This window comes from Camelus bactrianus, chromosome 12 (assembly GCF_048773025.1).
Source record: "Camelus bactrianus isolate YW-2024 breed Bactrian camel chromosome 12, ASM4877302v1, whole genome shotgun sequence".
Classification (NCBI taxonomy): Eukaryota; Metazoa; Chordata; class Mammalia; order Artiodactyla; family Camelidae; genus Camelus; species Camelus bactrianus.
This window is the reverse complement of record NC_133550.1, coordinates 40,719,273-40,739,381: the sequence shown is the minus strand read 5'-3', so window position 1 is coordinate 40,739,381 and position 20,109 is coordinate 40,719,273. Positions and strand designations below refer to the sequence as shown.

General features: G+C 41.5%; 1 protein-coding gene and 1 long non-coding RNA gene across 7 annotated transcripts in view; both read right to left on the bottom strand.

Annotated features, from left to right (window-relative positions):
• The window catches only part of LOC141579426 (uncharacterized), a 35,049-nt gene extending 28,351 nt beyond the window's left edge, over positions 1-6,698 (bottom strand). The window contains exon 1 of the long non-coding RNA XR_012510743.1: positions 6,054-6,698. This is a non-coding gene — a long non-coding RNA (uncharacterized LOC141579426). The remainder of the gene's footprint in view (positions 1-6,053) is intronic.
• EEA1 (early endosome antigen 1) overlaps positions 1-20,109 on the bottom strand; it is a 454,815-nt gene that overhangs the window by 242,912 nt on the left and 191,794 nt on the right. The gene's annotated exons all lie outside the window — the stretch shown is intronic.

The window sequence follows — 20,109 nt, the reverse complement described above, 5'->3', positions numbered from 1 at the left end:
GTTCAGAGCATTCAAATAGTAGAGCCACACTTGTGCAACCGGAAAGTGACAGAGTCGGCACCAGAATTCCTGCCCTCTGGCCCCCAGCCCATTGCCATCTCAATTCAGCTTTTTTTTTTTTAATCAAACAATATAATGTCTATTCTTATGTCGTCTCTACCAGGACAGGTGGCAAGTCTTATTTGTCTTTGGATCCCTAACTTGGGACAAGTAAGGGTTTATGGTGGACCAGTAATAAGGACACTTTGTTCTAGTGTCTGTGCTTTTCACAGTTACTATTACCAGTGAGCTGGGTTGAGCTAAGACTAAGAAGGCCGAAGTTTTGGGTTTTAAATATGCTTGGGACAGTTAGTTTTCTTGTAGTCCATGGCTGTACAATGGAATACAGCTAGTCATCTTACTAACCTGTCCCAAGAGGGATCTGGCAAGTTCATAGATAGCTTGGTCCAACTTGTCCAACCATACTTTCTTTTCATAGATGGATGTAGGACTTCCCTAAATCCATCCATCTATACTTGAGAGCAGGGACTGTCACACTAACTTCTTAGGAAATGTCCTCATATACAAGCTCTCCTAGGAGGATTCCCAGACAATGACTTATAGAGCAGTGGCCACAATCTGTTCCCAGTTCCCCTGCCCAACCTGGCATAACTGATTAGAGCTGTTTTGGTGCTTGACCCAAAGGAAGTCAATCGGCAGCCAAAAACCTTTGAGGTATCCTAGCAAGAAGATTCTGCCTGAACAGAAGTGACGGGAATTTATGGGGCTAATCAAATGTTCCTTATTAGGAATTCATAGTGAAGATAATAGGAAAGAGTAGCTTAGGATGTAGAAGAGAGACCCAGAGATGAAGACTCATTGATGGTAGAGCCCCAGAGCAGGGAACATGGGAAACTCCCACTTGGCTTCTGGCCAGAGTTACAGAGCTGATGGTTGTTTGTTGGAGGTGAACTGGGTTTTCTTCCCTTCTAGGTCTGTTGTTTTTTTTTAAGATCTGGATCCCTTTGATGATCTGATGAAAGATATGGATTCTTGTCCCCCAGCCCCCCAAATTTGTATACATATATTCAGACCAATGATTGCATTTCAAGGGATTTCTTGATTCCCTAAAGCCCACTGGGAATCTATGGACTACAGGGAAAGGACTGTTCTTTATACGGTTAATTCACCTAGGACAGCTATGGTACCACATTCCTCTCTGAAGCTCAGCACCCAGTACAGGGCTTGGGACGTAGTGGGTATTATATACATCTTGGTTGAATGACCAAATGAATGAATGAGTTAATAAGTAATTGAATAAAAGAGAAACAACTAAAAGTTCATGCTCTATTGACAGCACATTGGAAATACCCTCTTCTCCTCTTTATGAATACGAGCTGGGTAGTATGGCTGGAAGGAGTGCCAGTTACTTGCCTATGCCCAGATGATGTTTAATATATCCATTGACATAGTTGATGGGCCCACTATCACCTTCCACCCTTGGAACTAGAAGGGCATTCATTGTACCTGCTTGTATACAAATGAGAACTTGGAATGTCATAGTCTGGAAGGACAGCCCTACTTTAGAGCCCCAGAGCAGGGAAATGGAAATCTGCTATTTACAACTTGTAAATGGAAATCTACTATTTACAACTTGAAATGTATGTGTGATGATTATTTAGAATTTTAGCTATTTTTTCATTAGTTGTATATTAGATACAACTTTAAAATAATAATTGACATTTTTGTTTCTTTTCAGACTTTTGGGAGAAAAGCCTAGTTATTTTCAGTAATCCAGAATTCAATTTGGGGGTGAATTAGCTGCCTTCTCCATTCATTCATATGTCCTATTTTACAGAGAGGGAGAGAGGGAGACCGAGAGATGGATACAGAAAGAGAAAAGCCTGCTTTCCCACAGTTGCTCTGGCCAGCTTTATTTGGGCTATTACCCAACGGACTGACCAGAGTGTCAGCTCTTTGAGGGCAGGATTATGCCACAGTGCTTTGCATCTGCCCACTTGCCCACTGCCATTCTAAGTGTGTTACAAATAGAGGGATTTTAATTAAATGTATATTGTGGGCCATAAAACAGGTAAGACAAACAGACCTGTTTTTCATTTGGGGAGGGAAAGAAGAGTAAATTACAGGAGAATGTAATTCTCTCCTCAATTTTTTAAAGTACTGAAGTCATTTCAAATCAATTACATTTAAAGGTAAAAGTTTATCCTTTGGTTTATTATTTTTAAATTTCTTAATTCTTGATTATAAAACTCCTAAGTAAAAGGCTGTGCTTCAATTTAAGTCATCAATAATTACAGTTGCAGAATATGGCATATATTTGCATGTTTTTCCCCTTTAGGATCAAATACCCTGGTAACTTAAGAAGAAAAAGGGTTCAATTCACTCACAATGCACAACTTACTAGGACCCATTTATCTCAGTACTTCCACATGGATACCAGTGGCACAAAATATTGTATTGTACTTCCATCCAAGGAACACAAACATTCTCTCATTAATATATTTAAAGCTCATTAACAGGAAATCTATTCTTGGCATGTGGCATAGCTGACCCTAAAGACCTCATTTTTGCTAATTCTTGAGTCACTAAGCTTACCCAGGCATAATATTTATTCTTTTAATGTGAGGTTCAAAATAAGGCTACTATATTCAATGAGTGTGTGGGGTGAGGAGGAGTGAAGAAACCACTATTTCCTGAAACTCTCTCAAGTGACAGAGACATTGCAAAGATGATATCATCCTAAAGGGTTCTTTTTACCCATTTTACAGACCAGGAAATTGAACTACAGAGAGGTTAAGAGACTTGTCCAAGATCACAGTCGAGATTTGAATCTAGGGTACTCTGTTCTCAAAATCTGGGTCCTGGCCTCTTGGTGCCTCCCCAGCAAGGACCTATGACAGGTGATGGTTGTCTGAATCAGCTTCATTATTGCAAATCATGCACTAAAAACCAGTTCTGCTTGATAGGATTAAAAGCTTCAAACTCCCTGCTCTCAGAGTTTGGAGCAATTTTTTGAATCAACTATGATCTAAATGTTGGTGCTAAGTCCCACCCTCCCCCATTGGACATCAGGACCAGGAACTGTGGTAACACTCTCCAGCCTAAGGTCAGAGCATAGAGCTGCCCTGACCCATCTGCAAGTTAAAGAACAGAAAGATGCAACCTGAACCCAGAACTTGGCTCTCAGGTTTAAATGCCTCATCATGTCACCCTGGCCATTGCACAGTGGGATAAAAAATGAGACCTGGATCAGAAATTGAGACTCAGATTCTATTTCTGCCTTCAGTAAGATCTTGCCCGGTGACCTTGGACCAGATCCTTGACTTCAGTGTTCTCATCTTTGGAGTGGAGGTAACAATGTCTGCCTAGCATTCATCATTTTGAGTTGGTTTTAAAAGAAAGTTGACAGAGCCTTTGGGAGGTGCAGGCCCTAGCATTGAGTGTAGTTCTCCCCATACACATGGCAGAACATGGTACAGAGACCAGATCATCAGGTTCCATCAGCCCAAGGATCTTTCTCTGACCATGGAAAGGCAACCTGTACCTCCAGATCCCCAATCTTTACCCATCCCTTCTGCACCCAGATATGCTAGGTGAGTCCTATGAGGTCATATCACCAACAATCCCACATTCTCCCATCAATGTTCTTTGGTAGTTCCAGACACTACAGCACCACTGCTGACCAGGATCAGAACTTAAGAACTTGAAAAACTCTGGGAAGAGGTGGTGTCTTGTCTCCACATCAAGTAAACAGCCCATGGCATTGTCTTCTGATGGATGACAATAGACACTCATGGCGCAGCAGTGGTGGAGCTGTTTACATGACACTTAATATCTAGGAAGGCGTTAGATTTATGGGGACACCCATGCCCAGGTAACCCAACCCCATGGATTTTGACCAGTGGTGAACTCAAGATGATCTCCACCATTTACTTGGCTGTTGCTCCCCAGCCAGCAGGAAATAGCCAGAGCTCCAGAGGATAACCCCTGCTTTTCAAATAGTAAAAGGGTGGTGTGTTACACGCTATCCAGCTAGTAGAAGAGACAGAGGGTCTTTAAGAAAACACGTCTATTGATGGAAGGAAAACTGAGGCAACTTCAGAAGCCACCTTCCTAGTCTTCAAACTAGAGAAATAAATTACTACAGTGGAGAGTTACAGAGAGCAGGACAGGCAGCGTGACAAAGCGCTGTATTTTTGTGATTCTAACACCTGTTGGGGAGCACTTCAGGGATCTGCACTCTGTATATATTGTCTGAATTAATCCTCACAACAATCTATCATCCTCTGGCATGAATCAAAAAAATGTGATCTTGACCCAATCAGTAACATCTTTTAATGCCAGGGTAAGAATTTCAAGTATGTTGAAATCTCCAAGGATTATGCCAAGGAATGGGAATAGAGAGGAAGACAGTGAGCCACAAGGAGGGGGTTGATTTTTGATAAAGAAGCGGGGTAGAGAAGCAGTGTAAATAAATGGGAGAATAGGGAGAAAAATGAAAGGCAGACTCAATAGGCAGCTCCAAATTACGAGCCTCAAAATAAGTGTCTTTCTTCCTTGGAATATTACTGCTTTGTACTGGCTTAAGCAACTAGACTACCTCCCTCTGCTTCAGAAAATAGGCAGGATAACAGGAAACCATTTCAGATTCCGCGGTGATTACAGCTACTTAAATTTGACTTACCAAATACTGTCTCAAACAGATGGTATGTAACATTTGATTAAGGGCTTATCCTGGAAGCCCAACAGGGAACATTTCTTTCCCTCTTAATATAGAAAAGATGCAGAGAGGAAAGGAAATAAACTGACATCTTTGCCCGTATTCCATGTACACCAGTTAGCCCCACGTTGTGCCTTTCCTAAAATGAATCTGTGCTTATTGTGCGACTCATGATCAAGCTACATAACATCGCTAATTTGAGATTTGCAAATGTTAGCCATTATATACAAAAATAGATTTAAAAAATAAATAAGTTTCTTCTGTATAGCACAGGCAACTATATTCAATATCTTGTAATAACCTTTAATGAAAAAGAATATGCAAATGAAAAAGAATATAATGAATATATGTATGTATATGCATAACTAGGACAATGTACTGTACACCAGAAATTGACACATTGTAACTGACTGTACTTCAATTAAAAAAAAAAAAAAGACCAAACTACATAAAATTGATAACCACTGAATCATGGTAAGAAGTATATTGAAGATCATCACATCTAAGCCCCTTATTTTACATGAGGAAATGGGGACAGAGAGAGGTCAGCTGATTCGCTCCTGGTCACGTTGTGGCAAATCTGGGACCAGGTCTTCTAACTCCGGGTTTGGCATTCACACTAGCCTTTATATATACATAATATTCAATGTGGGGAAAACATACAAATCTGTCAGCACCATTATTAATAAATTAGCACCAATCTGTGATGAGCAATTATTAGAACTTGAAGCTGATGGGTAATGCCACTCAAGTCTAGTTAATGAGCCAAAAGCTTGGTTCTTCAAAACACTTAACATTAATCAGCATTTGGCTTCGGATTGTGACAAGTGTTTTCAAAACATCACAGACAATTACAATATTCTTAGCTTTGCCTCATGTAAATACAAAATGAAAGAAAGTCAGAATTTCATAAATGACAGTCTCCAGAATGTAAGTAATGAGTCCCATGGAGAGGGTACAATGTGTTCATCCTTCTAGCGGCCAAGTGTAATTTGGGAACAACAGGATCACTGAGAGATTACAAAGTGTGAACCTTCTGCTTGGTGAGGAAGAAAAGGCCTCTTTTCACAATAGCAAAGTAGAGCTAGCAAGCAAGACCCACCCTGTAGCGCAGTTACAGAGGAGTTACCCCAGGCTTCATGCCCCATGTCCTACTCCCACCCCCTCCACCTACCCCCATGGTCACCACCCAGGAGGGAGCTCCGCAGCACCTAGTGGGGAAGAAGCAGCATACTGAGAGGAGCTGGGAACTCAACACACAGTGGCCTCATGCTGGAAAAGTAGCAAAGGAGAGGAAAACGCTAAAAAACGGTGGTTGGTAAGAGGACAATACCTTAGCTCCAAGCTCCAAGGTCCTAAGCACAGCTCCTCTGGAATTTTGTTTTGCAGGTTTCCTGGGGAAGTTCCTTTATTACCTATCTATCTGTGTACCATCTATTTATCTATCATCTCTCTATCTATTTAAAGTTACAGGCTAAAGGCCCAGTTGTGGTTAGTGTTACGTTTTCTGAAAGACAGAGGATTGCTTCATTTACTGGGCTTAGGACAGCATTACTCATCAGCTGTTGTTATATTAATTAAAAATGTGTTAATCAACTGATTAGTCATTGTTGATCACCCCATTAATAGCTAACCTTTACTGAGAAGTCACCGTGTGCCAGAAACAATGCTAAATGCTTTCCCTGCATTGTCTCATTTACTTGTCACTATGAGCCTTTAAGATGATAATAATAATCATAATTACATTCAGGAATTTATTCAACACATATATTGAGCACCTGATAATGCGCTCTTCTAGGCATTGGGGATACAGCGGTGAATGAAACAAAGTCTCTCCTCTCTCTTGGGTAACTTGTATCAGTTGACTACTGCTATATAAAAAAATCTCCTCAAAATTTACTGGCTTGGAACAATTAGCATTTATTATTGCTCATAAGTGTGCAGGTCTCCTGAGTGGGTTTCCTGCTCCTGGCTGGACTCTCTCATGTGTCTATAGCTAACAGGCAGACTGGCTGGTCTAGGAGGGCTTCCTCTGGGAAGACTCATCTTTCCTCCATGAGGTCTCCCAGCCTCCAGCAACTCTCCTGGGCTTGTTCTTATGGTAAATTCAGGGGCCCCAAGAAGGAGAGTGGAAACGTGCCAGGCCTCTTGAGGCCTAGACTGAGAGCTAGCACAGCCTCACTTCTGCCACATTCTATTGACCAAAGAATGTCACAGGGCCAGCCAAGACTCAGGGATGGAGAAATGGAGTTCACCTCTTGATGGCAAGAGCTGCAAAGTCACACTAGAAGGCATGTGGGTACAGGGAGGTCATTAACGCAATCCATCTACTACACATGCAATGATGACTAAGATGATGCTAAGGAATTCATAAAAATGTTTTATTTGAGCCTCACAATAGCCCTCTGAGTCAAGTTCTACTATCAATCTTTGTGCCCTAGAGGAGGAAACTGAGGCCTAGGGAGGCTAAAAATTTTGCCTAAGATCTCCATGATGGAGTCAGAATTCAAACCCTCCCTTGCCTGAGCACCGAAACACTGTGTGATTCTCACCAGCCTGAGCACTTGCGAGAGAAAGGATAAAACATGGCCATTACCTGTAAGGCACTTAACAGTCTTACTGGGGATGCATAACATACACCTGCAAAGAATCAGTAACAATACATGTCACTAAGCTCCACTTGATAATTGCCCAACAGGGAATGAGGATAAATGTGGCTAAGATGAGAGACAAGCTTCCATGAATAGGGGGAGACTGAACTGAGCTCTGAAGGATACGGACAAGTAAATGGCAGAAGGAGAAGGGTTTCTGATAACGGTGTCCCCCTAACTTCTACGTAAAGAGCTTTCTGCCTCTTCCTTGCTTATAGAATAAACTTCGATTTCTCTAGAATGGCATGCAGTATTTCTAACATATGGCTTATAGGTTAGCATTTTATTCATCTGTGAGCAAAAGAATATCTAACTAACAGTGATTTTACTCAAGTAGGGATTCTTTTTTTTTTCATGTATAAGGCATGTGGGGGAAAACAATCCAGAGCTTCACAGTAGCCAGATGATGTCATCAAGGAAGCAGGATCTTTCTGTCTCTCCTCTGCCATCCTACAAACATATCCTCATTCTTGGAGGGTTTCATGGTGCCAGGATGGCTGCTGTACCCACAAGTGACGATGTGTGCTCTGAAGTAGGAAGAAGTAGGGAGAGGAAGAACAAGACGAACATGCCAGCACAGCCTGGCTACTTTTTAAACACCTTCCCATGATTCACACCAGGTTATACTCTCTTTATGCTCTTTGGCCAGTAGTTGGTCATGCATAATCCAAGGGAAGCTGGTGTTTCAGCTTTCCACGTCCATAATATGAGAAGACAAGACAGAAGGGGACTGTGACGGGTTTTTGTGTGCCCCATCCACAGTGTTGACCTCAACCATGGTTTCCCAGTGCTTTCCCCAGCCACCCCCATGTACCAGCAAACACAAGTCATCATTCCAGAAGCACTTCAATCAATTGCTCTCCTGTTTCCCTTTTCTCATAATGTCCTTCTCCCTTCATGGGCTATGGAAATTCTTCCATGGTTTCCCTGACCCCCAGTAGCAGACATGAATGCTGTATACTATCAGGCTCCCTTTGTCCTTTCTTGGCTGCCACTGTTTGGGCACTTGGCACTTCCTGCCTTGGATTGCTCCTCTACTATAATGCAAACACTTCGGGTCAGGGACCATGCCTGAACTTTCTTCTCCCTGCAGTACCTCACACAGCTCCTGGCACATGCAGACATCATGAGGATGTCTCGTTGACTTAGTGCACATGAGCATGAGGGAAGGAACAGCCCAGATAATTTTGGGATTGCCATAAGCAGATGATTGGTGCAATGGTGGTGCCATCAACAGTACCAGGAGACTGATGAGTTCTGTCTGAGACTTGTTGAGTGTGAGCCGATCATTGAACCTACAAATAGAAATTAAAAACAGGTATCTGGTTTCAGGAGAAAGGTCAGGATTTGAGTTTACGTTTGAAACTCATTGGTCAAAAGGAGGAGTCAAAGTGGAAAGAGCTGAGGATTTCATCCACAGTTAAAGACCAAGGGCAAGAAGGGATGCGTAAGCTCTAAAGAACAAGGAAATGTCAAAGACAGCAAAGGCAAAGACACAGATCTCACAGATCTGGTATCACCAGATATCTTCACTCAGGTGGTCAGTGTGTCCTTGGGAAGAGCAATGGAGGCCAGACTTGAGCAAGTATTATCAGTCCAAACTCTAAATTTCAAGCTAGGTATGGATGGAGGCAATAGATATATACTACTGTGAAGCAATAAATAAACAAGTTAGTCTGATTCCCTTAGATGGCAAATGACAGAATCCCAACTGAAATAGGCTGGAAACTGACTTAAACAAGAGAGAACTTATTGGTTCCTTAAAAAGCAGGGATGGCTTCTGCTTCAGGCACAGCTGGATTCAGGGCCCAGTTTATCTCCTTAGGACCCTGTCCCTCTCTACCCATCTCTCATCTCTCTTCACTTCTTATTCTCTTTGAATGTTGAACTCATTCTCTCTAATTGTAGATGATTTTCCTTATGCATCCAGAAAAGGTAACAGAAAACAACTCCCATCTAAATCATCTTTACAGCTTGTGATCCCAAGACTGAGAGAGCTCTGCTCTCTGTCTAAGCATCTAAATATCCAATCTCAAGGAAGAATCTGATGGGCCTTTCTAGGTTTCCTGCTGTTCTCCAAAGCACGGCAACAAAGCACTCTGATTGACAGGGCTTAGGTCACATGTCAGCTACATGCAAAGGAGTCAGTCTGGACGACTCTCTCATACCAGGCACAAAAATAAATTCAAAATAGATTGGAGATAAATGTAAGACTGGAAACCATGAAACTTCTAAAAGAGAACATAGGCAGTGCTCTCTTTGACACTGGTCTTGGTATTTTTTTTTTTTTTTTGATATGTTTCCTCAGGCAAAGGGAACAAAAGCAAAAATAAACAAATGGGATCACCTCAAACTAAAAACCTTTTGAACAGCAAAGGAAACTATCAGCAAAATGAAAAGGCTACCTACTGAATGAGGGAAGATATTTGCATACAATGTATCTAAGAGGTTAGTACCCAAAATATACAAAGAACTCATATAACTCAACATCAGAATAACAAACAACCCAATTAAAAAATGGGCTGTGGATCTGAATAGATATTTTTCCAAAGAATACATACAGATGGACAACAGGCACATGAAAAGATGTTCATCATCACTAATCATCAGGGAAATGCAAATCAAAACCACAATGAGATACCACCTCACACCTGTCAGAATGGCTAATATCAAAAATACAACAAATAACAAGTGCTGGTGAGGATGCAGAGAAAAGGGAACCCTTGTCCACTGTTGATGGGATTGTAAATTGGTGCAGCCACTAGGGAAAACAGTATGGAGATTCCTCAAAAAGTTAAAATTAGAATTACCATATGATCAGGAAATTCCACTCCTGGGTATTGATCCAGAGAAAACAAAAATACTAGTTTGAAAAGTGATATGCACTCGTATGTTCATTGCAGCATTATTCACAATAGCTAAGATATGAAAGCAACCTCAGTGCCCATTAATAGATGAATGGATGGAGATGGAATATTACACGGCCAGAAAAAAGAATGAAATCTTGCCATTTGCAACAATATGGATGGACCCAGAGGGTGTTATGCTAAGTGAAGTAAGTCAGACAGAGAAAGGCAAATACTGAATTATATGTGGAATCTAAAAAACAAATAAATTAACAAACATAGCTAAACAAAACCAGAGTTATAGATACGCAGAACAAACAGGTGGTTGTCAGAGGGAAGGGGTTGGGGAGAGGTGAGAAATAGGTGGAGGACAGTAAGAGGTACAAATTTCCAGTTGTAAAATAAATGATTCATGGGTATGAAATGTATAGTGTAGAGAAAATAGTCAAAAGCAATGTAATATCTTTGTATGGTGACATATCATAACTGGACTTATGGTGATAATTTTGATGATGTATAGAAATACCAAATCACTATGTTGTGTAACAGGAACAAAGTGCTGTATGTCAATTATACTTCAAAAACAAACAAACTTCATAGAAAAAGAGATCAGATTTATGGTTACCAGAGGTGGGGGGTGGGGAGGGGGAATTGGATGAAGGCAGTCAAAAGTTTACAAACTTCCAGTTATAAGATAAATATGTACCAGGGATGTAATGCATAACATGATAAATATAATTAACACCGCTGTATGTTATATACAAAAGTTGTTGAGAGTAAATCCTAAGAATTCTCATCACACAAAAAAAGTTTTTTCTACTTCTTCAATTTTTTTATATGAGATGATGGACATTCACTAAACTTACTGTGATAATCATTTCATGATGCATGTCAGTGAAATCATTATGTCGTATACCTTAAACTTATTAGTGCTATATGTCAATTATATCTCAGCAAAGCTGGAAGGAAAAAGAAAAAGGGGGGGGGAGTAGTTTTTTTGGAAGAAGAAGAAGAAAAGGGATTCTGGACAGACAAAAATAACAAGTCTACTCTTCTCAGGTCTGTTGCTGACAGGCTGTCACCAACTGGGCCCGGCTTCGTGAATCCTGGGGGATTCCGACATACGTTGCTTGTTGATAATTCAGCTGTGAAGAGCTATTTGACTCACTGCCCCCGCTGCCCACTTGCGTGTTCAGCTAGTAAACAGCCTCTTTACTTCCCTCTAGTCATTCAGACATACCCCAGGCAGATGAACTAAATGGAGCTCTAGGCTGGTCAGTCTCCAGGCTCATTATTTCTGGTGACTGGATTCAGCCCATTTGGGATTTTATTTGACTCCTCCCCATGCCTTCCTGAGCTGCATCTTGGATTCCTGCTCTGTGTGCTATTTCCTCTGGGCCTGGAATAACCCCTGGTGTAACCTCCTTACCAAGTTCCCATGACCGGGTCTCTGCTCTTCCACTGAATAGCCACCTACACTGGAGCTATCTGTGACTGAATACTGAACTCTGCTCGCTTGCCAAGACTTCTTTCTATTGCTTACTGTTTGGCCCACCCCTGTGCTATCTCTGGGGGCTGGTTCAGACTCTGAGTCCCACCCCTCACTGGCCAGTCCCCAGTTATGACAGCTACTAACATCTCTAAAAAATTTCCTCAGTCTCTAAATATACAGGGTAATCAGGCATCCTGGAACAGCATTCTTGGAAGCACCCAAACTGTGTTTATAGCATTATAAACATTTGATCTTCCCTGTGGAAGCATGCAGAAGTGGGAAGAATGCTCAGCTTCCCTACTGTTTTCTCACACTTTGTCACCAGGGCCTTTACAGAGTTTGCCCTGCTGGGTATGAAGGTATTGGATCCCTCTTAAAACAGATCCTGCCCTTTCTTCCTGAACCCCTTTTTCCCATAGAGTTCAGACCTTGTAATGGGAGAGTTACCATCTGATCCCCTCCATCTTTTAATATCTCTTTCTAGGCTCTTCCATATTGATGTATACAAATAGATTCTCTCAGGTCTGTGCCATTAGTTTGCCAAATATGCCTGGACATGAACTCCAGCAAAAGAATAGTTCTGGGTTCAGGCTGAAATCTCTGCTACAAGAAGAGGCATGTTACTGGAATACTGTTTCCCAACCGGGACTACACTATCGAAACGTTCTTGGTGTGTGTATTGAATACTGTCATGCTCCACTTCACGTCCTCTCAGCCCAGTCTCCTACTCAGCTCACTGCTGCAGCATCAAGTTCCATGGAGTCTTTGTCCAGCTTCCTATGGGTGTAAATCTGATAGCGTCTCACCTGCACTCCCTTTGCATACCTCTTGCTTCCCGTCCCAGGTCTTCTCTTCTGCAAGGTACAGTACACTGAGGGGAATATTGGCACAACCACATTACAACCCAGAAGTAAGGTCATTCATGCCACGGAACTACGCTTGACCAATACATGACAGAAGCTAATGAATATGTAGTCACTTTTTTTTTTTAATCTACCATGCAGAAATTTTTGAGACGTAATTCATAAGGCTTTTCAGAAGGTTCCAGTGAAGTTGTCTGCAGGAGTGGTCAAACAAATAACTCATCCTTGTATTGGCTTTCCCTCTTTCCCTATCCCATCTCTTATTTTCCACTCCTCTCTGAGATCACTTTTCAAACAAAATATCCCAGGCTCTGCTTTTTGGGAAACCCAAGTTAAGAGGGAGTACCATGGCTTCTTGGTAATTGTCCAAGAGAAAGAATAAAGCTTTGGGACCAAAGAAGCCTCATTTCAAATTCTTTCTAACTAACTGTATGATCATAGACAAATTCCTGAGCCACTCTGAACCCCAATGTCCTCCTCTTTATAATGGGGATAACATGACTGACCCCATTATGTTTGTCTAAGTATTGAACTGGAGAGTCCATGTAAGGAGCCATAGGATGCCTGCCACAAGGTAGAACTCATCAGTGTTCATTCTCTTCTCCTTATCATCCCCCCCTTGCTTCTCTTGGCCTTTTTTTTTTTTTAATTAGAGAGTAGTCGGGTAGAAATGAAAATAGACATAAGGTGATCACTTAGGGTACTTCAGATGTACATACTCAATGGCATGTAGATAAATATGTAAAATTCCATTAAGCTGAACCTTAAAATTTATTACTTTATGAAAGTTATATTGTAATTTTTAAAGTTTTTTAAGAGCAACAGAACATTTACGGATGTATTAAATATGCTCAAAAACAGAGGACTATATCATTGTTTGAGAACATACATTTAAAATAGAGACAAAATGAGATGAGCAACCAGATTCTTACTTGTCAGAGCAGGAACACTTTGCTTTAACAAGTTTTAAATGAAAATATCCTTATTGATATATAAATATATATTTTTATATTTATATGTAAAATATAAAATAAAATACATTTATGTAAATATTACATACCTAATATATAATAATACTTAATTATATTATATATAATGTATAAATAAAATAATATACATTATATGTTATATTTTATATTACATTATATATAGTCAATAAAAGCATTTTCATTTAAAACTTAAGGAAAGAGTTCCTTCTTTGACAAAAGTATATATAATAATATATATGATATATAATTTAAAATATTGTGTAGATTTAACATAAAATAATATAGTTAATATATTACATAAATAACATTTATAATTATTTATTTAGAATATATAAACAAATTGGTTATTATACCAACTCCTTTGTTTTTTGTTGTTTGGGAGGGTAATTAGGTTTGTTTGTTTGTTTGTTTTTACATTTTAATGAAGGTTCTGGGGATTGAACCCAGGACCTCGTGCATGCTAAGCACCACTCTACCACTGAGTTATACCCTCCCCCGACTCCCTTGTTTTTAATAAAGGACTTTGAATCCGAACTAATGGAAGACAAGTAAATCACTGAGACTGAATCAAGCCCACGATGCAGCCCCTCCTGCCTTTATTCAATTAACTGTGTCTCAGTCAGTTGTAGATACCCATGGGAGCTCTAAGCACCTAAAGGGCAAAAATTATATTCTCAGAACACAGTTCAAATTCCAATGAAATTACGCATGAGAATGGAGACAACTCGCTAGATGCTAGAGAGATGGTGCCACAGTGTAACAGTCTGGAAGGGTAACAGCCACGGCAGAACTGAGGGGTAGAGGAGGTCTATGGGGGCCAGGTCTTCCAGGTCACTGAACTATACAGTCAGGAGCCCCACAGGGCCCTCCAAAGACCCACAATGTACCACCGGCTTTGGGCACCAACACGCCAGCAAGGGTTGCCTGAGACAGCACCCACAGGGGTGAGAGAATCACAGACATAGGTGGATAATTAAGCACTATCGGTTCCTCGCCCTCCCCTTGCTCCCTGCCCAATGCCCTGGAGGAGCCAGAGCCTAGGAAGGGGAGGAGGGAGGAGAGAAGCTGTGAACCAGAATAAGATTCAAATGCTATGGACCTAGCTTTCTAAAACTGTACATTTCTACAATATGCCTTAGGTGTGGTTGAGGGATAGAAAAAGGGATTAGACACAACATCGTTGAAAGTACTGATGGCGGCGGGGGGGAAAAAGAATCCATTACATGTTTGTGTCCTAATATGTTGACATCCCTCAGTTAACCTCTTACTAAGGTATCAGTGATGATAGAGAAATGACAGATACAGAGGAGAGACAAAGCAATGCATACATACACACACACAACAGAGCAAGATTAAAATCATTGTTGAGTGGGATGAAAACAGTTACATTCGCCGGGGGACTTATACTATGCCCTGCATTGAACTAGGTGTGCTACCCATTAACCCATTTCATCCTTACAACAATTAGCAAATTATCCCCATTTCTTAGATAAGGAAACTGAGACTTTAAGAGGATTGAGTAACTACCCTATCATACAGTTTGTAAGTGGCTAGTAACCTACTCTTATTGTTTATGCTAACAGTGAATCATTAATTCAACCTAGTCCTACTTTCTACCATCTCATTTTATAAATGTTTATACATGGTCCTAGAAAAATTTTAAAACTTGACCAAAGTTGTTGTTACTAAGTAGCAGAGAAGAGATTTCTAACATTAAAAAAAAATCTTCTAATTTTTCACTTCAGGGCTTATAATAAGGCTATTAAAAGAAAGGAGGAAAATTGCAAATGTGCCCATGGTGCACTTTTGGTTTAAACAGCCATTGTCATTCCCTTAGAGATCACAGTACAAGGCAGGTGGCTGGCTCTGGCTGTGCTCTTGTTGAGGGAAGAGAAAAGAGGGCCCCTGAAAAATTCTAACCTACTTGTGAAGTTCAAAGGCATTATTATCCTTTCTGCTGTCAGCACTATACTAGTGGGTGCATTGCCAGCACCTAGCATAGTGCCCGGCACATAGTAGGCACTCAAAGCATGCTTGCTGAATGGGTATTCGATATGAATATAATCAGTATGCCCTGTACGAAACAATGTGCACTGAACCAAAAATAAATTATTTTTCCCTTAACATTGTATAGATAATACTAATGAACAGATTTGCTTTTTTTTTCCCCAACTAACATCAGCCCAACTTTTATTTGCATCTATAATATGGATACATACAAATGGGCTCAACTGTCAATTCTTCTGAGCTAATGACCATGACATCATGACCTGTCATTAGATACCAAGGCCAGATCTTCCTGGTCAATATCTCTCCATTGGTGTATTCCTTGCTCCTTTGTGGAGCAAGTAATATATATATATATTTATATATTTGTAATATAATTCAGATTTCAGGATTTGACTTTCAACTTTTTTTATCCCCAGTGAGGGGCAAGATTCTGCTTACCCTTGAAAGTCCCATGCAGAAACTTACAATATTAAATGGGAGTTTTCTTTCCTTCTCTTCTGTTAAATTCTAACTTACCTCCTCTCACTCACACGGCAAGTCTGGCTGGCTGCCCCAGGCAGCCTCTGCTAGCCAGGCCAGGCCTGATCTTGTTCTCTGAATGTCTGAAGCAGGGAGGCCTAAAAGGAAATATTGCTCTCATTCCAAAGTTGCTTTGTCTTCATGGGGAAAAATTTTTTTCAGAGAAAGGTAAACGCAACCAATCTGAGAAATCTTAGTTGATTATTTACTATTACTTAACCTTTGAAAGATTCCACTGCAAAAGGAAGGGCAGGCATTTATACAGTTCACAGCCCAGGAACGTCTTTTCCTCTGCATACCCAGCCGAGGTAAGCTATTTACCCTGGGCTGATACATAAAGAGGCCAGTTCTATGACCCCTCCATTTCTCAGAATGCCTCACAGGGACCATTCAAAGAAGTCGACTTGCTAACAAGGCTAGAGGAATTCGGTTTTACATTATTCCTGAATTACTCATAGAGCCTGGCAAATCAGCTTTACCTGTACACATGACCATTCATAGCTAATCTTTACCTCATATAAGGGAGGCTATCAATATAAGGGCTAATGAAAACTTAAACTATATAAAAGAAAGTTTTCTCAAAGCAGAAGATGGAAATTCAAATGTAATTTCACTGTTTTGAAATAATGGTTCTGGAGTTTCAGAGGACTTGAGCTTTCAGGCCAAACTTTGCACAGAGATAAGAACTTTAGAAATATTATTATTAATTACCTGACGCAAATACTCAAAATACCTAAATGCTGTTTGCAAAACAGTCAGGTAATAACATCATGTAAAAGCTCATGCTGAGGGCTGTCATTTCAAAGGTAATAAGGAACTCCACCCATCCCTCTTGGGGACCTTGAAAAAAATAATAAGTGAAAGGAGATTGTCACATAAAAGGCAGAGGTGAAGACACATGGTAAACTGACTTAACACCAAAATTAACAGTGCATTTTTTTATCATGACTGTATCAGTTACAAATAGCAACTGGATGCAAGTAAGAGGGTACTATTAGTAGCTAAAGCAAGTCAGTGGTTTATTCTCACACATAAAGTCAGAAGGGATACAATCATTAGGGACCCGAGTCTTCCATTTTTCTCTTCTGCCATCCTTAAACTCATGATCCAGGATGGTTGCTGAAGTCCTGACTATCCCATCCATATCCCAGGAAAGAAGAGAAAGGGGAAAAAGGGCAAAAGGAATGTCCTACCTTGTTTCCCAGAAGACTTAACTGGAGAGTTGCCAATTTGGCAAATGAAAAATACTAATATATTACATGGGAAATGCTCATATTAAAAATTATTCATTGCTTATTTGAAATTCAAATTTAACTGGGAAATTTTGTCTGGCAATGCCTCCCTCCCAACAACTCTTTAGGTCTTATTAGCCACCCCTATGGTAAGGAAGGCTGGGAAATGTAGTCTTTAGCCAGGCTCATTGCCAGATAGGAGTTGGTTTACTGAGGAAGAAATGGCGAGTGAATATCGGCGAGGGAGCCAGCAGTCCTTGTGGGAGTAGAGAGTGAGTCTTGGAAAAGGGCAGGACCTAGTCCATGCCCCACAGCCTCCGCGCAGCATGTCCTGGCTGCATCAGCCCCTCGTGGCCACGCTGGCCTCTGGAAGCCTATGGCCTTTTTTGTCTCGGTTCTAGATACAAAGTAATGATACTGATTTTTAATAAACATACAAGAATTTATATATTCAGGAGGCTACTCTCTTCTTCAAAGATGTTAGACCCTAACAGTACTGCCACCTTTCAAAACAGTTTTGGAATTTTGATCCTGATGAAGCAGAAGTCTTTCCTTACCAGGGATATGGGAAGCTGCCATTGCAGGCAAGACCAAGGCAGCCTTGGAAATTTGTTGTCTCTGAGTGAAAATGTTCAGCCAATTCTGCTGTCAGTCAGTCTTACGCCATGTCTCCCCAGAGCTTCCTTCCATAATTTTAAGAACACAAAATTATCTTCTGGAATGTCAACAGCTCCAGCCAGTGGGGACAGGACAAACAGGGCAGCCTGTTTGGGAAACTGGCCTGGGAAGGCTCAGTGGCTTCTTATAACCCAATCATCTGGGGCCTGATCAATCTCATTAAAGCATGCTTTGCACTGGGTTGTTTCCTAAAATAAAGATAGGAAACAACAGGGGGAAACAGAGAATTAAAATTCTCTCCATATTTCCCTTTAAAAATTCTAACTTTGGGGTCCCTATCATCTGATGGTGACTGCCTACAGTTCCTGCCCACTATAAACCATGCTTCCAGGCTTGTTCTCTGGCTCTTAGCTGGCTGAACTTAGGATATATTATGTCAGTTTCTACATATAAAAAAGTACATCCAACCTCTCCTCAGGTCCCTTTCTTGGGTTGACTGAGTAGTCAGCAAGCTTTCAAGAGTAGGGATAAAATTATTTTTCTAAGATTGAACCTTAATAACTCCATCTCTGTGGTTCAGTGCCTTTCCTGGATGGATGCTGGGCAAACATCTCCACGCAGGTGCTGATGACAGTAAACACATTACACGTATTCAGCCTGGGCTTTAACCACATTCAGTTCTGGGTTTGTCATATGCTCTCTCGCTATTTATACTGCTTTGGGTCAGCTACTTGATACTTAATAAAATTTGCCTCCAAGCTGTCCTGCAGGGAAAATGACCTATCTGGGGGGAATGCTGTTCCAACTTTGTAACCTCTGATGATTGCCCAATAGTCCTCTGAAAAGGTTGCAGGACTGGAGCAAGCGAAAGTCCACGCCACTTCCTGGCATTTAAGCGCACCAAGTACTTTAGTGTAAATAGAATGATATCCCCTCTGCTTCGGGGGGCCTTTCCAGCCAACCTCTCCCACACAGGAGCAACTGTAGACCGCAGGAGTGATGTGGACATTTAGCCTTTGCTCATGGTCAGAACATGCAGGGTTCATCAGGGATGATTTTTACCAACCTTTCAGTTATTTCAGAAGCAAGAAGAGGACACAACAGAGGCAAGAATGGATCTATGGGATGGAAATAATGAGCCATTTATAACCCGAAATGAGACTGCCAGGAAAAACAAACACACACAAAAAAATACATTTTATCAGAAGCCTGTGCTGCCCAAGGCTAGCGGGGTACAAGGTACTGAGCGTTCAGCTTTCTGGGCCAAGAGCTACAGTAAGTCATGCCCCACCTCCCCGTCCTGTCCCGTGCTGCTCCTGTCCTGTCAGCCGGATCAAGCAGCCTTAACCACCTGGTGGAGAAGAGCTTTAGTGTTTTCTAAGTGTGTGCTGGGTGGATGTTTCACATTTTTGATAAAGATGTGGAGTCATGTTGCAACACTTAACAAGTGCTCCTGCGTAAGAATTGCGCAATTCTGAGAGGCCCAGGGCTCTGTGCACCAGTGGGGCACTGAGAACGTACTACTTATGTAATGCATGAATGCACCCAAGGTTTCTCCTTGCAGCCTTTGGAGGAATCTTCAGGCTCTGAGCTTGGCCCTGGTTTTCGGCAGTTCTTTGCCCCAAAGGTGCGTGGAATGGCTTAGCTGTCAGCACCTGCTAGTGAGGTGGAGACAACTGCCGGGGGCTGATGTCTCTCTGGCACCAGCACAGAGGAGGATGGTTCTGGTCCCCAGACGTCCTTGGCCTACCCTGAAGCACCCTGTTGCGAGGGGGAATGAGGACTCTTCCTCTAAAGGAGTCTAGGCCAGAAGATTGAGCTGGGCTCCTCTGACAGGTGACAAAAATGAAATGGATTTCCCCAAAACAAGGTGTCTTAGACACATTAAAAGCACTGTTAAACGGCGAGCTCCCAGCTCCTTTGTCTGATATGAAGCTCTGTGTGGTCTCCTTGGGCTCACCTGGAGCAGAGGTATAAAGTAAGTCGAGTTGGTGTGATGCCCTCTCACCTCCAATCACTGTACTCGTGCCTGCCTCTTGGCTTGGCTTTTATTTCCATCCAGGCTTCCACTCACTCCATAAAGCTTGTGAGCACCTGCTCTGTGCCAGGTGCTGTGCCAAGCGCTGGGCACCAGGCAGGGCTTTCACAGCACCTGGTGGCCCCCTGCGG